The 15,977-nt window shown below is 37.8% G+C and overlaps 1 protein-coding gene across 2 annotated transcripts in view; it reads left to right on the top strand.

Moving 5' to 3' along the window:
• Window positions 1-15,977, top strand: part of ascc3 (activating signal cointegrator 1 complex subunit 3) — a 374,033-nt gene that overhangs the window by 293,048 nt on the left and 65,008 nt on the right. The gene's annotated exons all lie outside the window — the stretch shown is intronic.

The following is a 15,977-nucleotide window of genomic DNA, read 5'->3' on the forward strand; positions in this document are numbered from 1 at the left end:
ATTATAAAGATGGCTCAGGGGCAGGAATGGTTACTTAGAGTGCCAGGCCTTAGATGTTTCAGAAAGGACAGGAAGCAAAAGAAGTGGGGGGGTGGCACTGTTAATCAGAGGTAGTGTCATGGCTGCAGAAAAGGAGGAAGTCATGGAGGGATTGTCTACTGAGTCTCTGTGGGTGGAAGTTACAAACAGGAAGCGGTCAATTACTCGAATGAGTGTTTTTTATATACCACCCGATAGTAACAGGGACATTGAGCAGATAGGGAGACAGATTCTGGAAAGATATAATAATAACAGAGTTGTCTTGGTGGGAGACTTTAATTTCCCAAATATTGATTGGCATCTCCCTAGAGCTAGGGGTTTAGATGGGGTGGAGTTTGTTAGGTGTGTTCAAGAAAGTTTCCTGACACAATATGTAGTTAAGCCCACAAGAGGAGAGGCTGTACTTGATCTGGTATTGGGAAATGAAACTGGTCAGGTGTTTGGTCTCTCAGTGGAGGAGCATTTTGGAGATGGTGATCACAATTCTATCTCCATCACTATAGCATTGAAGAGACTTGAACAGACAAGTCAGGAAAGCATTTAATTGCGGTAAAGGGAAATATGAAGCTATCAGGCGGGATAAATTGGAAGCATAAATTGGAAACAGATGTTCTCAGAGAAATGTACAGCAGAAATGTGGCAAATGTTCGGTGGATATTTGAGTGGCGTTCTGCATAGGTGCATTCCAGTGAGACAGAAAAGATGGTAGGATACAGGAACCGTAGTGTACAAAGGCTGTTGAAAATCTAGTCAAGATGAAAAGAATAGCTTACAAAAGGTTCAAAAAGAGATCCAGAGGATTATAAGGCTAGTAGGAAGGAGCTTAAGAATGAAATTGGGAGAGCCAGAAGGGGTCGTGAGAGCACCTTGGCGAGCAGGATTGAAGAAAACCCTAAGGCTTTCTTCAAGTATGTGAAGAGCAAGAGGATAAGACATGAGAGAATAGGACCAATCAAGTGTTACAGTGGAAAAGTGTGTGTGGAACCGGAGGAGATAGAAGAGGTACTTAATGAATACTTTACTTCAGTATTCACTACGGAAAAGGATCTTGGCAATTGTAGGGATGACTTACAATGAATTGAAAAGCTTGAGCACAGAGACATTAAGAAAGAGGATGTGCTGAAGCTTTTGGAAAGCATCAAGTTGGATAAGTCTTCGGGACCGGACAAGATGTACCCCAGACTACTGTGGGAGGCGAAGGAGGAGATTGCTGATCCTCTGGCAATAACCTTTGCATCATCAATGAGGACGGGAGAGTTTCCAGACAATTGGAGGGTTGCAGATGGTGTTCGCTTGTTCAAGAAAGGGAGTAAAGGTAGCCCAGGAAATTATAGACCAGTGAGTCTTACTTTAATGGCTGGTAAATTGATGGAAAAGATATTGAGAGGCAGGAATTATGAATATTTGGAGAGGCATAATATGATTAGGAATAGTCAGCATGGCTTTGTGAAAGGCAGATCATGCCTTATGAGTCTGATCGAATTTTTTGAGGATGTGACTAAAACACATTGATGAAGGAAGAGCAGTAGGTGTAGTGTATATGGATTTCAGCAAGGCACTTAATAAGGTACTCCATGCGAGGCTTATTGAGAAAGTAATGAGGCATGGGATCCAAAGGGACCTTGCTTTGTGGATCCAGAATTGGCTTGTCCACAGAAGGCAAAGAGTGGTTTTAGATGCGTCATATTCTGCATGGAGGTTGGTAACCAGTGGTGTGCTTCAGGGACCTGCTCTGGAACTTCTTCTCTTCGTGATTTTTATAAATGACCTGGATGAGGAAGTGGGGGGATGGGTTAGTAAATTTGCTGTTGACACAATGTTAGTGGGTGTTGTAGATAGTGTGGAGGGCTGTCAGAGCTTACAGTGGGACATCGATAGGATGTAAAACTGGGCTGAGAAGTGGCAGATGGAGTTCAACCCAGACAAGTGTGAGGTGTTTCACTTTGGTAGGTCAAATACAATGGCAGAATATAATGGTAAGACTCTTGGCAGTGTGGAGGATCAGAGGGATCTTGGGGTCCGAGTCCATAGGACGCTCAAAGCAGCTGTGTAGGTTGACTCAGTGGTTACGAAGGCATATGGTGCATTGGCCTTCATCAAATATGGGATTGAGTCTAAGAGCCGAGAGGTAATGTTACAGCTATTTTGGTCCTTGGTCAGACCCCAGTTGGAGTACTGTGCTCAGTTCTGGTCACCTCACTCAGGTCACCTCAGAAAGAATGTGGGAACCATAGAAAGGGTACATAGGATATTTACAAGGATGTTGCTTGGATTAGGGAGCATGCCTTACGAGAATAGTTTGAGTGAACTTGGTCTTTTCTCCTTGAAGCAGCCGCGGATGAGAAGTGACTTGATAGAGGTGTATAAGATGATGAGAGGCATTGTTTGTGTGGTTAGTCAGGGGCTTTTTCCCAGGGCTGAACTGGCTAACATGAGAGGGCACAATTTTAAGGTACTTGGAAGTAGGTACAGAGGAGATGTCCAGGGTCAGTTTTTTACACAGAAAGTGGTAAGTGCGTGTAATGGGCTGCTGGCGACAGTGATGGAGGCGGATATGATAGAATCTTTTAAGAGACTCCTGGATAGGTACATGGAGCTTAGAAAAATAATGGCTATGGGTAACCCTAGGTCATTTTTAAAGTAAATACATGGTCGGCACAGCATTGTGGGCTGAAGGGCTTGTATTGTGCTGTAGGTTTTCTATATCTCTAAATGTCGTTCTGGTTATTTTTCTGCTTATATTACATACATGTGAATTATGTATAATTAATGTTAATTTAAGTTTATGTTAACTTGTATTTGTCCTTGTTGTGTTGCTATGACAGCTAATTTTCACAGGGTATAAATGCATTGACATCAGTAAACTTGAACTTGACCCATAATCAGCTGCCAGAGAGTTATACAACAAGTTAAAACAGACCCTTTGGTCTAACTCAGCCATACTGACTTAAGGTGCCTACCTGAGCCTGTTCTATTTGTCCGTATTTGACACTTAGCTAAATCTTTCTCATCATGTAACTGTCCAGTGACCGCCATTGTAATGCTGTCATCAAGCCCTCGGAAATATAAAGATACATAATAATGAATTGCTGCTGGTCAAACCTTTGCGATGCCAAGGTGGCTTCCATATTTATTAAGCCACTAAAGAATGTTGCTTGTCTACAGGAATCCATGTGAGAGGTTTGCCCATCAACATTCCTACTGCATTTCTCAAAAAAACATTTCCGGTTATACCTTGGCACTTTCTCTGTTTGACCTGAGAGATAAATAAACATGTTGTAGTGGAATTAGCTCGAGTATTTTGCGTTACCAGCTTCTGGGTCCCCTGCTGTTTACCTTCTCGGTAATATTGCAGCCATTTGTATTTACTCGCAGAAAGTGTTTCGAGAATACATCTGATTCATATGTCTTAAGATTTCTTTGAATACTAAATATCAGAATTAGATAGATTGAAACATTCGAGAGAGCTCAGGGAAACCAGCATCAAATTCCCTGTATGTGTCCTCATACGTGGCGATAATAAAGGATTCTGATTCTGATTTAACTTTATATAAGTTGGCTCTGTCCTTGGTTGAATTATAATAAATCGTACTTAGCGGTGCTTATATTTTTGAACAAAGTAAAAATGTAGTAACTGTTAACAGTAAGTAATTTACTGCTTTGTTGGTTGATTATGCTAAATCCCTTAGAATTGTATTGTGTATATATTTTGTCTTTTTAACTTTAAACAAATCTAATCTGTAACACTTTTAATTGCTTTTGTTAAGGTATATATATTTTTTCAACCTTAAGTTAAAGAAATGGTTTGCATTCCATCTTGTCATTGTAGCTAACCGTTTGCTCATGTGACCCTCACCATCCATTGAACTCTTGCTGCTCTTTACACAGTACCATAGCTCATTCAAACTTCTGACCTTAGTTATCAAGTAAAACTATCAGCAAAAGGTATTTTCTAGCTCAAAGTGAGTGTGCAATTTGAAACCCCTTCAGGATTTAAGGAGGCTATTGAGATGTCTGACTCTGACCCTCAGGGGCCATATTTCTCATTGGCTTACCAGAGTGATAAGAATTATAATTGATAATGTTGTTAGTTTCAATATCCTAAGGCTCTTGGTTACTGTAAGTAGCACCATGATTTGTGGAAATCTACCAATGCAAGATTTTTTTCTGTTGTATAAAGAGCTTTTGCTATTAAAATAGAATTCTGCTAAAAAAAAATCCAATTTCAAAGTAACGAAAAACTTGGATAAGATTTGAGCACCTACTTAGAGCAGCTCTCGGAGCTCTCTTTTTAGCAGTCAAGAGGACATTTTCATTGCACTCAAGCGCATTTGACCATAATTGACCTGAACAGACAATTTGATAAATTGATGTCAATGTAAAAGTTTTGAATATGTTTACCTTTTGATCTTCAACCACTCTTTGAATAAAATAATTTTAAAGTGTATGGAAATCTCACGTAAAGTAGTGCAATAAGTGTTAAACATTTATAATTATGTTTTTAATTAAATATTAAAAATACCTTTTAATATTTACTAACAAATCTCTCATAGCATTGTGTCAGGAAATATTTTAACAGTTTTGTTACATTACTAGTGAATAGTGAAGATACTGTATCGGCTGGTAAGAATAATCTTAAAGATTCTCGGCGTAGTAAGGAGTTTCTTTTTTATCTCTGGAAAATTACTTCTTGTGGTTCATTCTATAGATATGCAATGTATGTTTCTCAAATACTGCATATATTCTTCTAATTTGCCATTCAGTGCACAGGAATTTGGAGCTCAGTTGTAACATATCACTTTAAGACCACCACTCTTATTTACTTTGAGTTATAGATTGTATTGGAAGTGACCTCGACTGTATATCCAAGTTGCCCTCACCAGTGTCTTGGCATAAGGCCATCAAATTTTGGTTTAGTTTTTGCCTTTTTGATTGACTCAACGTTTTAAAACTAATGAGATCATGGCACAAAATAATGAATTTAGCCATCACTTCTTTTTTCCAAAAGTGAATTTATTTTCAAATTTCACCATATACAACCCTGCGATTCGTTTTTTTACAGGCATACTCAGTAAATCCAATAACCATAATAGAATCAATGGAAGACGACACCCAACAGGACTTAGAACCACTGAGCAAAAGACAACAAGCTGTGCAAATGCTAAAAAAAATTAATAATAATAAACAAATAGACAATAAATATCGAGAATGTGAGATAAAGAACCCTTCAAAGTGAGTCCATAGGTTGTGGGAGCAATTCAGTGATTGAGCAAGTAAAGCTGAGTAAAGTTATCCCATCTGGTTCAAGAGCCTGATGTTGAATCTGGTGGTGTGAGTCCTGGGGCTCCTGTGTAATATTCAAGTATTTACATCTTAAAATGTTCACGTATGTATGCTTCGCAACAGGGAAGAGACCCTATAAATGTTTAGTGACACACACAAGGTGCTGGAGGAAGAGAGCACGTCAGGCAGCCTCTATGGAGAGGAATAAACAGTCAATATGTCAGCCTGAGACCCTTCAGAACTGGAAAGGAGTGGGAAGAAGGTAGAAAGTGGGGGAGGGGAGTAGAGGAGTACAAGCTAGCAGGTGATAGATGTATTTAAAATTAAAATTTCAACTGATTTGTGCGATTAAATTTACTTTACATTTAAATATCATAAGTGACACAATGAAGATCAGTTATAGCATCTGAGATGCATTAGTCCGCAGAGCTTCATTTTGAGTGCAGGAGCTCTTTAAACCACACGCTGGGGAAGAAATATTAACTTCTTTGTAATTAAATCATTGAAAAAGAGGAATTAAGTTTTATAACTACCCTAACTAGAAGAGCAAAATAAAAAGGGAACATGAACAGGAGATGATATGGTGCAAATTTAGTGTCTGGATGCAGAAGGTTAAGTGCAAATTTCTGTAAAAACATAAAATTATACTAGAAACGCATCCAACCACAAACTAAAGTAGGATGTTGTTTTTCTTTTTCTCCTTTGCAGAAAAATTAGTAGACCAAGTTCAATTCTGTTAATTTTTCAGAACCCCACCACGGATACCAAACATTTGGTCTCTATAATTGGATTTTCTTAAAAGGAACATGTGATTCATTAGTCTATTTCTGGGAAAGAAACTGGCATTGTTATCCTGTGTACTTCCATGCCCATTATTGTAGTCTATCCTTGACTACATTCAGAGGCAAATAGGGATGGAAAGTAAATGCTGGTGCTGTCAACGAAATACTGCATGCATCCTGTACATAGAATAGTACAGGCCATTGTCCTATATTGTTTTACTGGCATCTTAACCTACTCCAAGAACAATCAAATACTTCCCTTACTAGAGGCTTTCATTTTTGTTTCATCCATGGGCTTTTTTAAGAGTCTTTCTCAGGTATCTGCCTCTGCTGCCACCCCTGGCTGTGTGTTCCACACACTTGCCTTGGACAGTCAAACCTCCCCCCCCCCCCCCCGCCCCACACTTTCCTCCAATTATCTTAAAATTATACCTTTTCATATTAGCCATTTCTGCCCTGGAAGAAAGGGTGCTGGCCCTCGACTCTAGCTATGCCTCTTATTATCTGATAACTCTCTATAAAGTCACCTCTCATCCTTCTCTGCTCCAAAAAGAAAAGCCTCAACTCATTCAACCTCTCCTCATAGGACATGCTCTCTAATCCAGGGGGCATCCTTATACATCTCCTCTGTGCACTCTCTAAAGCTTCCACATCCTTCCTGTAACCAGAACTGAACTTACTACTCCAAGTGTGGTCCAACCAGGGTTTTGTAGAGCTGCAAAATTATTTTGTGGCTGGTGAACTCAGTCCCCTGACAAATGAGGGCCAACACACCTTCACTCTGTTAAGAATCCTACCATTGACCTTGTGCTCTGCATTCACATTTGACCTTACAAAGTGCACCCCTTCATTCTTTTCCAGATTGCCCCGTCTGGTATTTCGCAGCCCAGCTCTGCATCCTGTGAATGTCTCATTGTAACCTTTGACAACATTCTACACTATCCATAACACCACCAACCTTCGTGTCATCTACAAATTTACTAACTCATCCTTTCACTTCCTCATCCAAGTCATTTATATAAATCACAAAGAGTAAGGATCCCAAAACAGATCTCTGCAGAACATCACTGGCCATGGACCTCCAGGCAGAATACACTCAATCTGCAACCACCCTTTGCCTTCTGTTGGCTAACCAATTTTGAATCTACACAGCCAAAGATCCTGTGCTTCATGACTTCTTGAACATGGAGAACCTTGTCAAACACCTTAATAAAAAAACATCTACACAACATCTGTTTCATTAAAACAATCGGTTCTCAGTTTGGCTCGATGTGACAGAAAGGCACAAACTCCAATTACCTACTTAGAACTACAAAAACTTTGTTTCTTCAGAGAGAACAGAGCAAGCATTAAAATACTTATCTGGGTATGTGCAGGCCCCTTTCTCTGCAGCACATCAACTACTCGATCCACAGCACTGTTCAGGACCAGCCTATTGGTATGCCTTGACAAACTACCCTAAGCCCACGACCGCTCTGCTCTTGTACACTTTCCACCGATAGGAAATGCTGCAGTAATTGGATCAATATTTAAAACCTTGTCAAACCACCGAATCAGGACCAATTATAACTGGTCTCCACTCTTCATTCATATTAGCCATTTCTTTCATTTTCCCATGATTGTTCTCATGGTATTGCAGTCTCATGGCCTATTCCCATTGTAGTGATCAAAGTTCTGTTACATTCAAAGCCACAGTGGTGAAGAGACATACAACAAACACAAATTTTATCCCTTTACCATACAACATCTACTTTCTGCCTTCATTAATCAACACACACAAAATGCTGGAGCAACTCAGCAGGCCAAGCAACATCTATGGAATAGAGTAAACAGTTGACATTTCGGGATGAGACCTTTCATTAGGACTACCTTCCTTCATTAATTTGTTTTATCACTACCTCAGAATTCATTCAGGCTTGTGAGGCACAACCTGCCCCTCACTAAGCCATGTTGACTGTCACTAATCAGACTGTGCTTCTCTAAATGCTCATAAATGTTTTATCTGAAGAATCCTCTTCAATTGTTTGTCCACTTCTGATCTAAGACTCACTGGTCTATATTTCCCAGGATTATCCCTATTACATGGATATTATTATTATTCTCATCCCTATTATTCCTGAAAAATAGATAAATAAAAATAAAACTTTGAAAGATCAACTCAGTTAATCTTGGATTAATCATATGTGTGTTGCAACCCTGTACAATTCTATCATAGATACTGTCAACAGCCCTTAAAGGATTAAAAAAAAATGTCAGGAAACAAAATGACAATTTACTCCAAGACTTCATTTTCCAATTTTACAATACTTTTTGTAGAATTGCAGCACGGTAGCGTAGTGCTTAGTGCAGTGCAATGCTTTACAATACCAGCAAGCTGGATTCATTTCCCACCGCTGCCTGTAAGAAGTTTGTATGTTCTCCCCATGACTGCTTTGGTTTCCTCCCACAGTCCAAATATGTACCTGTTGGTAGGTTAATTGGTCATTGTAAATTGTCCCATGATTAGGCTAGGATTAAATTGGGGATTGCTGTGCTGTGTGGCTCAAATGGCCAAAAGAGCCTACTCCACACTGGATATCAATAAATAAATTGTCCTGTTATAGCCTGTGTTTTGAATACCTTTGAATACTACACTTTCATCCACTTTGAATGATGTTCTCCTGGCATCTGACTGAAATATCTCCTTCATTAGTTTATGACTTCTAGAATTAATTTCTTTGTTTCTTTCCTGTTGAAGAAGTAATTAAGGTAAATTTTATATAAGCTACTTGTAAACACAAAATACTGTGCAGATGCTGGGGTCTGTGGAAACGAACAGTCAATGTTTCGGGCCGAGAACCTTCGTCAGAACTGAAGGGGGGGCAGGGGCCCTGATATCATTCTTAAACTCTTTTCTACCAGTAATAGAGATTTGACCTTTTAAAAAGAAGTGTCATGCATGACTTGCTGCAGATGATTTATAAATGAATAACTTAAAATACAGCTACCAAAATGAACTGCACTCCAGTGTACACAGCGGAATCTGTAGAAATAATAGTGTTGTTATGTCATCTTCATGTGTTACAGATTAATCAGCATCACACTAAAGTCTGGTGTCCATTAACTACAAATTCATTGTTCATCTCTCATCAGGCAAACACTTTGAGGATTAGATCTTATTCAATTTCAATAGCCAGGTGAAGATATAGTAAGGTAACTTCACATTACACCCCTGTGACATTTAGGTAGTTCCTCTGGTATCACAAATGGTTAACTTTAAAATCAAAAAATTGCTGCAGGCAAACTGAATGCATGGTCACATTTGCATCCAGTCACATTGAACGAGTAAAATTATGGTGTAGAAATTCTTCCATAGTAGAAAACATTTCCCAGGGAGTATGTGGCAATTCACAACTTTGTTATGTTCAAAACCAGTTACAATTAAGCAATTGATTACATACTTTGAGTGAATTGATAAATTTTCTTTCTAGTTCTGCTATTGTAGAGTTAGTAGAGGAAGTCAGATATGTTAGGATTGCAGTACTGGTAAGGAAAGGAACCTGGAATATGGAGAATAGAAGCTAAGGTATCCCATGTTGGTATGTGGAATTTTAGGAACTTTAGAGGATGGCGTCATCAGGAATGGGGTTTCCAGATATGTGGTCAAATGCTGGTGAGGATATGGAGCTTATGTTTCCATTCAGTCCACAGCAAGGAGGACTGTCAGAGATTGATCTCACCACCTGAGTCTAAGTTTGGGGTGAAGTGCTCGAATACATAATTTGATTGGACCTTGGGTGTGGAGAGTAAAGGATTGTCCACTGCCAACATGAATAGCATTTCTAAAGACATGAAAGATAGGAAAAATATTTAACAAACAATCTACAGGAAAACTGATGCTTCTGAATCCACAGAAGTAATGATTTCAAGGTTGACTCTCTTTAACAATGCGAAGCTGGTTTTAACCTTTCTTTTTGTTTGGTATGAGTAGCCTTCACATTCATTAACTTCACTTGTTGAAATTAATTCAAGCCAATGATATCAAAGCATGTCAATTGTCATCAGTGGTATCTCTCTGCATTACAGGAGTATGCCTCTATGCAGGAAGGGTTATGGTTGAATATGCTGAAGCATATAAGGTGCACACAAAAGTTTTCATTGCAACTAAATTTTTAATAATTTTAGCCCAAGTAGCACTGATAGCTCTTACTCACCATTTGGCATTCTCATACTGTCCCTATGGAATGACAATGAGTAATGTGGTGTGGAGGATATGGGGCTAGAAAGACTAATGGTTGATTTACTTTGACTGGTCCTCTTGTATCATTTACTATTACTGAAGCCGTGGAGTGGGTATCTGTCAGCATTCATACTGATGACACCCATAGACAAACACATGTTTCCTATTTGTAGATTCTTAAGAGTTAGGGGTCGTCTCCAAAGAGGTTTCCTGCAGGTTCTCTCAGAGGAAATGTGGCAATATACATTGAATAACGTCAGAGAGAAAGAATAATTTCCATAACATTGACTGACTAGGTGCATTATTTCCTATCCTTCTAAATTAGCTCACATAAGTTCAGAAAGGTTGGCTTACAATTGAAATATTCTGTCCAGGTAGAAGATTATATAATTATTAAATAAAGTTCTATTTTATTAGCATGAAGGAATATGTTCTTTTAGCATTCTTGGGATCACATCATTTAAGACAACCTGAAAAATCAACTTTTTGCAATTTTCTCAAAAAATTGCTCAATTTTAAAATGGGAATAAATTATAACATCTTATTTGATGTGCCTATTTTTTAAAATAACACCTGTTTGTTCTTTGCAGCCAACCGCATGGAAATAATTGATTAATATACCTACATTCTTAAGCAATCTTGATATCTTGATATTTTAAATGTGACTTAAATTTTGGTCAAGGAGATGTGTTTGAGCAAGGAAGAGAGGGAATAGAGAAATTTAAAGGTGCATGAAAGATGTTTTCTCATTTGGGACCTGAAAGACTGACCACAAATAATGCACATTTCACAAACAGCCTTTGTTGTAAAGAAGTTTGTTTTTGATATAATATTCCAGTGCAGTCCTGAATTTTCACGTAGTTCACCAGTGTACTTTTAAGCTGATTTAATCAGTCATGTAGATCTATACTTCAATCATATTCACCTCATCTTTTGATTTTGTGCTCTGCTTAAATAGCATTTTATAATTTCTGCTTATTTTTAAGTATTATTGTTGAATAGCTGTTTACTTTTTAGCAAAAGGATTCATAATTTACAGTTTGAATATCTTGGTTAACTTGTGTTTTTTTAAGTATAGGTCAAAATTAGGCCAGATTCAAAATAACGATTAGTGATTGTTTCTTTATAAAAGTACATTCATCTCCTCTCCACTTAAGGGGAGGCATTTGTAAATGTACTTGAAACCATCAGCAAACTAGTCCATGTTCCATACTAACTACTTGACAGTGCAATATGGAATGGCACAATTTTTGTTAATATTTCACCCTATTACATAGTTGGAGCATGAAATCTGTAAAATTTTCAGCTGAGACTAAAGTTGGACCTAAATGCTGATATTGCTCGGCTAATTCAAAATCCGATTAGAATCCTTATGATGTAATAATTGTTGAAACAAAATATAGAAATAACTGTCTGCAACAATTCAGATTTACATTATATTTCTTTGTGTACTGTAGTTAATATGTCTTAATGAAGTCTTGATTGTTCATATAACATTGGCAAGAATGGGTGAAAATATTACCTATTTAATTTAAATTGAACAGGAAATTGGTTGCTTTAAGGTCACATATATATTTTAATATATCTGATGTAGTCTGTTGTTTATATTAATAATTAATACCAGAAAATGGTTCAGATGAGTAATCATTAGATTTTAAAGACATAAAATGTATTAGCCTTGTTCTGTATCCAACTAATCTGAAAATGACCTGCTGAGTAGGACCAAGATTGCCTTGTTGTAAGCCATTTGCTGCACAGATTGAGGTTTTTATTCAAGGGGTGCAGAGCGACAAAGAGCACAGTTACCTTATTTAATCCATTCTACTGCAGACTTAAAAGAACAGTAGCTGAGTTGGAACCAGTGTTCATCTTACGATTGTCAATCACTGTCTGTTAACATTTGTGAGAGTAGATGTCTTTATTCAAAGACAGCTGGGCAAACCAGAAATGCAGACAAGTAGTAAGCAATTTGCTTGGACTGCACAAGACAAACAAAGGCGGAACATAGAAGCCAGCCCTTCACATAGGAATATAATGGGATATGGTGACCTTTTGGCACTCCATTCAATTCCATTCTCTGTTACACAAAAAGATTCAGTCTCTGTTGTCAATTTAGTTTAATTAGTGGCATGATGCAGATAAGAAAATGAACCTCTCTTATGTTCCACCTACAACTGTGGACTAGAACTCAAGTGGAGAAGCATTCGTTCTTAAATGACTAAGAAGTCTGCAATTCGCAAAAAAGGTAAAAAGAATATGTCCTTAACAACAGCATAGCCAAGATATGGCATTCCCTGAAGACTGATGAGATTCGAAAATGAGTCAAAAGCACCTTAGTAAATAGAAGTCAGAGCAGTCTGAAGAGTCTTAAAAAGGAAATGTCCCAAAGAAAGGGAGCAGTGCAAACAAGCCTGTAAAGGGTTCAGAGTAAATAGGGCACTGCATTCCTAGATTGGAATGCCTAAACATTTCCAAAGTTGCAGAAGTCTATACAGATCAAGATCTTTGTTTGCAGCTGTATTCTTAATGAAAATGAGCTTCATTTGGTTTCCTGGTATCTTAGTCTGAATTTTCTGGAAAATAAATCATCATACAATTTAAATGTTCCTTCATTTTGTCCAGGTTTTTTCTCCTTCCAGTCCTCTTTTCTGAAGAACTTAGACTTTCTTAAGTACTTCAAGAACTCAAATAACTGCACGTTTGATCTGTAAGCAATGACATGATCACATAGTCATCATAATCTAACATCTCCCATCTAGGCTGACCATCATAACATTCATTATTCCCATTTTGTTTTCCCTTTGACTTTGTTAATCAGCATGATCTTTGCCATTCTCCATCCTCCAGGCTCACTAAATTCCTATTTTCTTAAACTTGTCCTCCAATCCCATAATCCAGTCAACTCAATGCTGTTTGAATGTTTCCAATGTAATGAATTAAAATTCTGATCTCCAGGGTATCTTGTGCACTTGCCATCAATCCTTTTTTCTAATTCTCATTCCAATCCCATCACCTGTCCAGGCATTTTGTGTTTCCTGTTCCCCCACCTCATTGTTGTTCATCCATCAAGTGCAATTTCAACCCTATTTTCACAAAGCCTATATTTCCAAATAAGCTTTTTGTTACCTTTCTTAACTAATTTGTCAGCTTTCATAACTAATTCATTGTCAGCTTTAGTTTGTTTTTGCCAGTCTATCTGTAAAGTTTGAGGTGCTTTGATATCCTAAACATGAATATTATCCTACATATACATATCTACATCCAAACATATTGCAAAAAGGGGTACTTTCAGAAATTAGTGGTAAAGCATCAAATTTGTTTTTAACCCTTTAGTCTTCAATCCACAATCAATAAAGTCAGTTGAGCTTGTTCAGCAGCTGTCATACCGAGACTAAATATGGAACCACTTATCCAACCTGGAGCCTTCTGTCCTTTACTTAATGGAATGATTACATTGCTCAATTGATCATAGAAGAACTCTACCTTATAATTTTATCATCAGCATGCATAATTCTTTTGCTCTTTATTTTTGCTTAATGTATCCAAATTTCATAACAAACTCATGTGAAATACCTGGATCAGAACAAGTTTTCTGTTAATATGAAAAGAGGAAAGGTGATTCTGGTTCAAGGTATTTGAAGTTAAAATCTTTATTCTTCCTGTGCGCTCATAAATTTGTCAATCTTGTTCACTATCAAGAATCTGTCCTGATGCATTAATGTGTCATAATGATAAACTAGCAGACCACAGTTTGTGCAGCTTCAGAGCTGTGTGTCAGACATGGCTATAAGCCCCACTGGTGCCCCACAGGGGATTGTATTGACCCCCTTCCTGTTTACCCTGTATACCTGAGACTTTAGATACAACACTTGAGTCATGGCATCTGCAGAAATTCTCTGATGACTCAGCAATAGTTGGGTGTATAAAGGGAAATCAGCAGGATGCAGGGCCTACAGGGCCCTGGTGGAGGACTTTGTCAAATGGTGTAAGCTGAATCATTTGCAGCTCAACATTAGTAAGACAAAGGAGATGGTGATGGGGTTTAGGAAGACTAAGCTTGCACAGCTCCCTATTACTATTGATGGTGAGGACATGGATATGAAGAGGACCTACAAGTACCTTTGGGTGCAGCTAGATGACAGACAAGTGAAGCACCAACACAGAGGTTGTGTACAAGAAGGGCCAGAGTCACCTCTACTTCCTGAGGAGACTGAGGTCCTTTGGAGTATGCAGGCTTCTCCTTCACATGTTCTACCAGTCTGTTGTCGCCAGTACCATCTTCTATGTGGTGATGTGCTGGGGCAATAGCATCAACACAGGTGATGCCAACAGGCTCAATAAACCAATTAGAAAGGCTGGCTCTGTTATAGGAGTCAAACTGGACACACTGGAGGCTGTGGTAGAACAAAAGACCCTATGGAAAATCCTGGCAATTCTGGACAATGTTTCTCACCCTCTGCATGACACCTTAGTTGAACAGAAGAGCACGTTTAGTAACAGACTAAAATAACTGCACTGCTCCAAACAACGCCATATGCAGTCAATCCTACTCTCAGCCATTAGGCTCTATAATGAGTTAACCTATAGTCGGGGAAGTGATGACCCCCTCCTGTTAGATGGTTTGAGGTACCTTATCTTTTATTCCTTCTTTCTTTCTTTCTAATATTTTATATGTGCATGTGTAATATTACGGTGACACTAATTTTCTTTGAGATCAATAAAGCATCGATGTCCTTGCATTGTCAAGTGCTATTAAGGATACTTTCAGAAATCTGTACATTTGCTATTTCTTTGCAGATTTGTTTTTCTTTCACTGTGGTGTGCCATTTTTTGACAGAGCAATTAATGTGGAGCTTCTGATAGATTTGCAACAAGTCCAAAGCTACGTTTTCCCTGATAGGATTTTCATTAGCAGTTTAGGATTTTGTTCTCCCTCTCTAAGAAATTTGCATTAAATTTTAGTAAACTGAAGGGTGGGGGGGGGGGTAAAATAACTTCCATTTATATTTGACCTGTCATTTCCCTAAGGTATTTTAAAGCCAGTGCTTTTGGCATACAGTCACTGTTGTAATTTAGGAAATTTACCAGAATAAACTCTTACAATGTTTTTGTTTTCTTTCCCCCAGAGGAGGTGATTGGGGGATAATTGTTGGCCTGGGCACCAGGGATAATAAACCAGTTCTTATCTTCACCAAAGTAATTCAGAGTCTTATCTGATAATATCACAGCTGCACGTAACAATGTGACAAAACAAACCTGATATTATCAGTATAATAAAACATTGGCACAAGTAAATGAAAACTTAATGCTGATCATTTATTATTAGTGTTCATAAAGTTATTAAGAATATTATTGTTTTATTGTTTAAGCATATAAAATGAACATTTAAGTACATCTAAAAATAATCAGTGAAACCAAACTGTATGAAGAAATGGAAATATTTGTTTTGTGTTTAGTCCATAATATTGTTGAACAATGGTCTTCATTGGGCATATTGTTGAAAGAAAAACATTGTTAAATTTAAGGGTGAAATAAATCAAAATTAATGCCAAAATCATAACAGATTTTCTTCAAATATCCTGGTTCCCTGTACAGTATTACCTGATGCATTATATTTTATTGTCAGTTTGAGCTGTATGTTGTTAATATTTGTA

The sequence above is a fragment of the Hypanus sabinus genome, chromosome 10 (genome assembly GCF_030144855.1).
Source record: "Hypanus sabinus isolate sHypSab1 chromosome 10, sHypSab1.hap1, whole genome shotgun sequence".
In the NCBI taxonomy this organism is placed as follows: Eukaryota; Metazoa; Chordata; class Chondrichthyes; order Myliobatiformes; family Dasyatidae; genus Hypanus; species Hypanus sabinus.